Here is an 8,108-nt window from a genome sequence, read left to right as displayed (position 1 = left end):
AAGCCAAATCATCCTTACTATAAATAGGTGGTTAGGTAATATAGCAGGACAGGAATTCGGACTCACTCTGTCATTAAAAACAATGAAAAAATCTAAAGTTTAAAATCCTTAAAAGTAACAAAGAACTGACATGTCAGAAATTTGTGAGGCCAGATCTAAGTAAGATCAAGTCAGAGGGCTAAGAGAGCACTGAAGTTTCCATTGCTTTGAGGACATTCCATATTTTTTAGGGGTTGGGGAAAGAAAATAAATCCCAGCATCTGCCCAAGTGTAAAATTCTGATGAGACACCTCTATTCCTTAAATTAGTAACCTCAAAAGCTATACCATCACATGTTTAATAAAGGCTGAATGAGAAGTATATCTGTCCCAGTCCCTTGACTCTAGAGTACTGGTGCTGAATAAAGTACATAAAACGTTTCCAAAAGTTGTAAGCATGAGTCAGGTCTTTCATGGTTTACAGCCTACATCATCTGGTTGGTCAGAAAAGCTTCAAGGAAAGAATTTAGATTAATGTGGTTGAGGACTGATAATGTCATCCAGTATTGAGCAGGAGTAGATGCAAATCCTTTTTGTATGAATCATATTCATGCTAGACATCAAAGAGCTCATGTAAACAATTTTCCAAAAAGTGAGCAGCTGGTAATAAGTACAAAGATAAATAGAGCCAAGCACAAAAGAAACAAATTACAATGACTAAGTATCAGTAGAAAAAAATAGACCCCCAAAATTTATGCCCCCTGCCAACCATAACTTCAGATACTGAAGTTATCAGAAACAAATTCCAGAAACACTGTATAGCAGATGTTAATAAAAAACCACCTTGAAATAATTTGCACGGTACAGAAACCTATAAAAATGTATAAATATATTTAATGAAACCATACTAATTGAAAGTTAAATCTTAATGGGTGGATTTATTAGCTAATTAAACCTAGGTGAACATAGAATTAGTGAAATTGTGGAGAAGTCAAAGGACCTACTTCAGAATGAATTAAAAAGACAAAAGAAAAGGAAAATAAAAAAGATTAGTGACATAAAAGATAAATTAAGAATTTCTAATCAAGGGGTACCTGGGTGGCTCAGTGGGTTAAGCTGCTGCCTTCAGCTCAGGTCATGATCTCAGGGTCCTGGGATCGAGCCCCACATCAGGCTCTCTGCTCAGCAGGGAGCCTGCTTCCCTCTCTCTCTCTCTCTGCCTGCCTCTCTGTCTACTTGTGATCTCTCTCTGTCAAATAAATAAATAAAATCTTAAAAAAAAAAGAATTTCTAATCAAGGTTCAAAGAGTTGAGAGATAATGAATTAGGCAGAGTTTATATTTAAAGTGGTTATGCTCTAAATTTTCCAGAATGATTTAAATTCAGTAATCTACAGAATAAAAAAGACCAGTAAATTCCAAATATGATATATAAAAAGAAATACATTTTGTATCTGTAAAATGCCAAAATGACTAAAACTTTGAAAAAAAAATCCAGGTCCAGGTGCCTTTAATGGGAAAATGTAGCAAATAGTTAAAAAAGAAATAATTTTCATCTTACACAAACTCTTCCCAGTCAAGTGAGGAAACATACTCCAAAGTTATTTTATGAAGCCAGTATAACCTTGATATTGAATGGTGGCAGAATATGCCACCCCAAAATATTTCTCTTGGCATAAGGATTGCCTTGAGCTGATTATTTTGGGAAACAGCAAACACAGGAGAACCTCTGAAAACAGTGTAGAATTTATTCTTTTGTAGAGGACACTTACATGTGTAAAGGAAATCTCCATATGTAAGTGTATCTCCCTCTGTACCAGGAAAAGAAGGACGACTAAATCACAAGAAAGAGGTATTTCTTTTGTCCTTCAGTGAAGATGTTATTTATGTCTGAGTTCTTTTTTATTATTTTTTAAAAGATTTTACTTATGTATGACAGAAAGAGCCAGAGAGGAAACACAAGCACAGGGGAGCTGAAGAGGGAAAAGCAGGCTCCCCACCCCAGCAGGGAGCCCAATATGGGGCTCAATCCCAGGACGCAGGGATCATGACCTGAGCCGAAGGCAGACGCTTAACGACTGAGCCACCCAGATGCCCCTCTTTTTTATTATTTTTTAATTAATGTATAATGTATTATTTGTTTCAGGGGTACAGGTCTGTGATTCATCAGACTTACACAATGCCAGGGCTCACCACAACACATACCCTCCCCAATGTCCATCACCCAGCCACCCTATCCCCCCCACTCCCCTCCAGTAACCCTCAATTTGTTTCCTAAAATTAAAAGTCTCTTATGGTTTGTCTCCCTCTCTGGTTTCATCTTGTTTCATTTTTTCCTCTCTTCCCCTATGATCCTCTGCCTTGTTTCTTATATTCCACATGTCAGTGAGATCATATGATAATTGTTTTTCTCTGATTGACTTATTTTGCTTAGCATAATACCCTCTAGTTCCATCCACATCATTGCAAATGGCAAAATTTCAATTTTTATGGCTGCATAATATTCCATGGTGGGTATGTGTGTGTGTGTGTATACATATATATGTATGTGTATATATATATATATATATATAGATATATATATATATGTATGTATATATATATATCACATCTTCTTTATCCATTCATCTGTTGATGGACATCGGGGCGTTTTCCGTAGTTTAGGTATTGTGGACATTGCTTTTATAAACATTGGGGTGCAGGTGCCCCTTCGGATCACTACATTTGTATCTTCGGGGTAAATACCTTAAGTCTGAATTCTAAGGCATTTCTGAGACTTACTCATTTTCCCCTGGGTGTTTCCCATGTATACATGAGGTATACATGTTAATAAACTTCTCTTTGTTTTCCTCTTGCATCTCTGCCTTTCATTATAGGGTTTCCAGTTGAGAAGTTAGAATGGTAGAGAGAACATTATTTTTTCCTCCCCTACAATATTCAAAGCCATTCAAAGACAATGCAAGAAAAGATAAAGGTATATCTCACTCATGGCTATAGATGCAAATTTGCTAAACAAGATATTAAACCCAATGCAGCAATATTTTAAAAGGATTATACACCCTGCTATATTAGCAGTATTCCAGGAGTACAAGGATGATAAAACAGAAAATCTATTTATGGCGTGCCTGGGTGGCTCAGTACATTAAGTGTCTGCATTTGGTTCAGGTCATGATCCCAGGGTCCTGAGATCAAGCCCCTTGCTGGGCTGAAATGCTTAGTGGGGACCCTGCTTCTCCCCCTCCCTCTGCCTCTTCCCTCACTGGTGTACACTCTGTCTCTTGCTCCCTCCCTCCCTCTCAAATAAATAAAATCTTTAAAAAAAGAAAATCAATTTATGTAATCTACCGCATGAACATATAGATTAAAAAAGAGTCTCTCTCTCACACACATTTAAATATATTTACATAAATTCTGTTGTATTCAGAAAATTCTATTCAGAAATGAAAATGAGGGAAAAACAGCTGTATCCTGCTATCATAAACATAATGTTGAGCTAAAGAAGACAGTTGCAAAAAATTCTAATGATATGTGTTTATTCATAAAAAGGTTCAAAAGCAAGACAAAATAAACTATATTGTATCAGAATGTATACTTAAGTTAAAAAACTATAAAGAAAATTAAGGAAATCATTATCACAAATGTCAGGACCATGGTGGCTACTAGAGAAAAGGGAAAAGAATATGATGAGGAAGAGCCACAGTGGGGTTCTTAGGTGCAGGCATAGTTGTATTATTAACACGGGTGGTAAAAATGATAGAGCTCAGGTGTCCTGCTATTTTTATATGGGTGCTTAATAATATTTTTTAATCTCTGGATTTGTTTTTTAGGACCTATCTTAAACTTTGCTCTGTATAAATTACATTAGGTACTTGATGAACATTATCTTGTGGGGCACCTGGGTGGCTCATTTGGTTGAACATCTGTCTTCTGCTCAGATCACAAACCCGGGGTCCTGCAATCAAGCCCCGCATTGGGCTCCCTACTCTGCGGCGAGCCTGCTTCTTCCTCACCCTCTAATGCTACTCCCCCTGCTTGTATTCTCTCTCTCAAATCAGTCAGTCAATCTTTAAAAAAATAAACATCATCTTGTAATTCCTTCTGAATACTTCATTTTACTCGTAAGTTTTGTCACTGTAGATGAGTTGACTGAAATCAGGATCAAAGACATTACAGGAAATCCTGAAGCTTTATTGCAACACTGTAACTAAACCCATGAACTGTTCCCCGCCCTACCCGCCCCCCGCCAACCCCGGGGATAAAGAGCAAAGAAGAATCTTCACAACATTCCTAGAAATACTTCTACTTGGCCAAATTGTTTCAAAATATCAAGAAGCCTTATCAATGATATAATCCTAATGCAGGCTTTGAAAATTAATATAATGGGCAAAGTGAAATTACTAGACCTCACTTGGGAGACATTTGACTGTTGATCTTGGAGTCATGAGTTCAAGCCACACACTGGGCATAGAGCTTGCTTAAAAAGAAGTGGGGGGTGCGTGTCACCTGGGTGGCACAGTCAGTTGAGTCCCACTTTTGGTTTTGGCACATGTTGTGAGACTGAGCCCTCAGTGGGCCTCTATGCTCAGCAAGGAGTCTGCTTAAGACTGAACAAAATCAGTGTACAGAAATCAGTTGCCTTCTTCTATACTAACAATGAAAATACAGAAAGGGAAATCAAATAATTGATTCCATTTACTATAGCACCAAGAACCATAAGATACTCGGAATAAACCTAACCAAAGAGGGAAAGCATCTGTACTCAAGGAACTACAGAACACTCATGAAAGAAATTGAAAAAGACACAAAAATATAGAAGACCATTCCATGCTCATGGATCAGAAGAATAAACATTGTTAAAATGTCTATACTGCCTAAAGCACTCTATACTTTCAATGCCATTCCAATAAAAATTCCACCAGCATTTTTCAAAGAGCTGGAACAAACAATCCTAAAATTTGTATGAAACCAGCAGAGACCCTGAATTGCTAAGGAAATGTTGAAAAAGAAGAACAAAACTGGGGGCATCACATTGCCTGACTTCAACCTTTACTACAAGGCTGTGATCACCAGGACAGCATGGTACTGGCACAAAAACAGACATATAGACCAGTGGAACAGAGTAGAGAGCCCAGATATGGTCAACTTTATGGTCAACTTTATGGTCAACTGATCTTCGACCAAGCAGGAAAAAATATCCAGCGGAAAAAAGACAGTCTCTTCAATAAATGGTGTTGGGAAAATTGGACAGCTAAGTGTAGAAGAATGAAACTTGGCCATTCTCTTACACCATACACAAAGACAAATTCAAAATGGATAAAAGACCTCAACGTGAGGCAGGAATCCACCAGAATCCTAGAGGAGAACATAGGCAGTAACCTCTTCGACATGGCCTCAGCAACTTCTTTCTCGAGATATGTCTTCAAAGGCAAAGGAAACAAAAGCGAAAATGAACTTTTGGGACTTCATCAAGATCAAAAGCTTCTGCACAGCAAAGGAAAAAGTCAACAAAACAAAGAGGCAACCCACGGAATGGGAGAAGATATTCGCAAATGACAGTACAGACAAAGGGCTGATATCCAAAATCTATAAAGAACTCCTCAAACTCAACTCACACAAAACAGATAATCATGTCAAAAAAATGGGCAGAAGACATGAAGAGACACTTCTCCAAAGAAGAAATACAAATGGCTATCGGACACATGAAAAAAATGTTCATCACCACTAGCCATCAGGGAGATTCAAATCAAAACCATGTTGAGATACCACCTTACACCAGTTAGAATGGCCAAAATTAATAAGTCAGTAAATGACATGTATTGGAAAGGATGGAATGCAAGTTGGTACAGCCACTTTGGAAAACAGTGTGGAGATTCCTTGAGAAATTAAAAATAGAGCTTTTCTGTGACCCTGCAATTGCACTATTGGGTATTTACCCCAAAGACACAGATGTAGTGAAAAGAAGGGCCATCTGTACCCCAGTGTTCATAGCAGCAATGGCCATGGTCGCCAAACTGTGGAAAGAACCAAGATGCCCTTCAATGGACGAATGGATAAAGAAGACATGGTCCATATATTCTACGGAGTATTATGCCTCCATCAGAAAGGATGAATACCCAAATTTTGTACCAACACGGACAGGACTGGAAAGATTATGCTGAGTGAAATAAGTAAAGCAGAGAGAGTCAATTATCACATGGTTTCACTTACTTGTGGGGCACAAGGAATAACACGGAGGACATGGGGAGATGGAGAGGAGAAGTGAGTTGGGGGATATTGGAGGGGAGACAAATCATGAGAGACTGTGGACACTGAGAAACAAACTGAGCGTTTTGGAGGGGGGGGTGGGAGGTTGGGTGAGCCTGGTGGTGGGTTTTATGCAGGGCATTTATTGCATGGAGCACTGGGTGTGGTGCATAAACAATGAATTCTGGAACAGTGAAAAGAAATTTAAAAAAAAGAAAGACTCTCCCTCTCCCTCTGCCTCTCCCCACCATTCTCTCTCAAATAAATAAATAATCTTTAAAAAGGTGGGAGGAATGTCCAAATAAGAATCAACCATAGATGAGTTATCTGTGATGGTAAAAGGTGTTTCTTATGCTTTCAAGTTTTCTTTGTCCTGTCCAGAATATTATAGGAAAACACAGATGACTCAATTACTTTTTCTTGCCTCTCCACTTGCCTTTGCCTTTTCCTTTTGAATCCTTGATACCATCTTTGTCCTGCTTAGGCATTTTGAAGCCACCCATTTCATCCTGTAGCACAGCCCCTTGCCACCAGGCCTGGAGCTTTATAATGCTGTGTAATTCCAAGTCATCCCATTCTACTTCCTTCCTGGTCTTCTCCTGTTCTATATGATCTGTAATCATGACCTGTTTATATTCTCCTAGCATCATTGCAAGGCCTTGAAAGTGTGCTAAGTCAAAGACCTTTGCAGCTTTGAGAGCATCTAGTTCATTCTGTTTCATTTCTGTGTGCGTATTGAATTTCTCCTTCCAGAAGCCTAGCTTCTTCACCAGTTTCTGCAGCTCCTTTCTAAGGAACATTTCAATCTCCATATGAATCCAGTTCTTGTCTTTGGTATTCAGACTTAAGTTTCTCAGTCTCAGTCCTACAAGAGTTCCTCTGTGTTGTTACATTTGTTCTGGCTCTGTGAACTATTTGGCTCAGTGTTTCTCTTCAGGCAGGAGTTCTCTGTGCTGGTTTTGGCCTTTATCTCTTGTATCTGGTCCTTGAGGTGAGTAATATGCTCATTCTGACTCTGTACTTCAACTTGCCATTTTTTTTATATTAAGTAGCTGTTTTTGAAAAGATTTTTATCTGTTTTGTTTGTTTGTTTTGTTACCGCTGTTTTTGTTTTTTCCCTTTTCCTCCAATTCTAGAGGCTGGAGAGTCCAAGATCAAGGCACCAGCTGATTTACTGTCTGGTGAGGCTATCTTTCTGGTTCATCCTCACATAGTGAAAGTCTGGACTCTATGTGTGGTTTTTATATACCCTTAATTCTGTCATGCATCATTTTTTTTTCAAACAGTTAAATTAAGTAATCATTTCTTCCCTTTACCACCTCTTCCTGAAGTGGTTATCTTATGGTAATGCCTACCAATAGGCCTGCTGTTTCTCCTGCCACTGCTGTGCCCACAGAATCTGTGCAGAGGTAGTGATGGCCAGCCCTCACTTCTAGTATCACTGATCCCTGCTCATATGGTGTCCTTCTGAGGTCACCCGCCTCAGGGCCCTTGTTCCTGGATTATGATTGGCAAGGTATTTTCTCAACACAATGTATTTGACCTGCCAGGATGAATAAGAAAAATTTAGATAATCAGATTCTACATGAAAACAGAAGGAAAGTGCATCTAGGATGCATGGAAGAAATGAGTCCCTAATTGCATGCTATTTGCCTTTACCAGCAAAGGTACCAAAACTAACATGGTTGATGTCTTATCATAACAGTGGCCTTAGAATGAATTCTTCATTCATTCTTTTATTAGTGCCTCATCATGCTGGGGCTTAGGCATGAATTTGTTGGAGCTGGACTAGAAGAATGAGTAACAACTAGAGTAACTGATTCTTTTTTATTATTATTATTTTTCAGAATTTCTCTTTTCCCTCAGATATTGGCCACTGTCTTTCACC

The 8,108-nt window shown here is 38.6% G+C and overlaps 1 pseudogene; it reads right to left on the bottom strand.

The window, feature by feature from the left end:
- Window positions 1–6,630: 6,630 nt before the first annotated feature.
- Window positions 6,631–7,284, bottom strand: LOC111150399 (annotated as a pseudogene).
- Between the last annotated feature and the right edge of the window lie 824 nt (window positions 7,285–8,108).

The sequence above is a fragment of the Enhydra lutris genome, unplaced genomic scaffold (genome assembly GCF_002288905.1).
Source record: "Enhydra lutris kenyoni isolate GAN:26980312 unplaced genomic scaffold, ASM228890v2 scaffoldscaffold23, whole genome shotgun sequence".
NCBI classification, from domain to species: Eukaryota; Metazoa; Chordata; class Mammalia; order Carnivora; family Mustelidae; genus Enhydra; species Enhydra lutris.
This window is presented reverse-complemented; position numbering and strand designations above follow the sequence as displayed.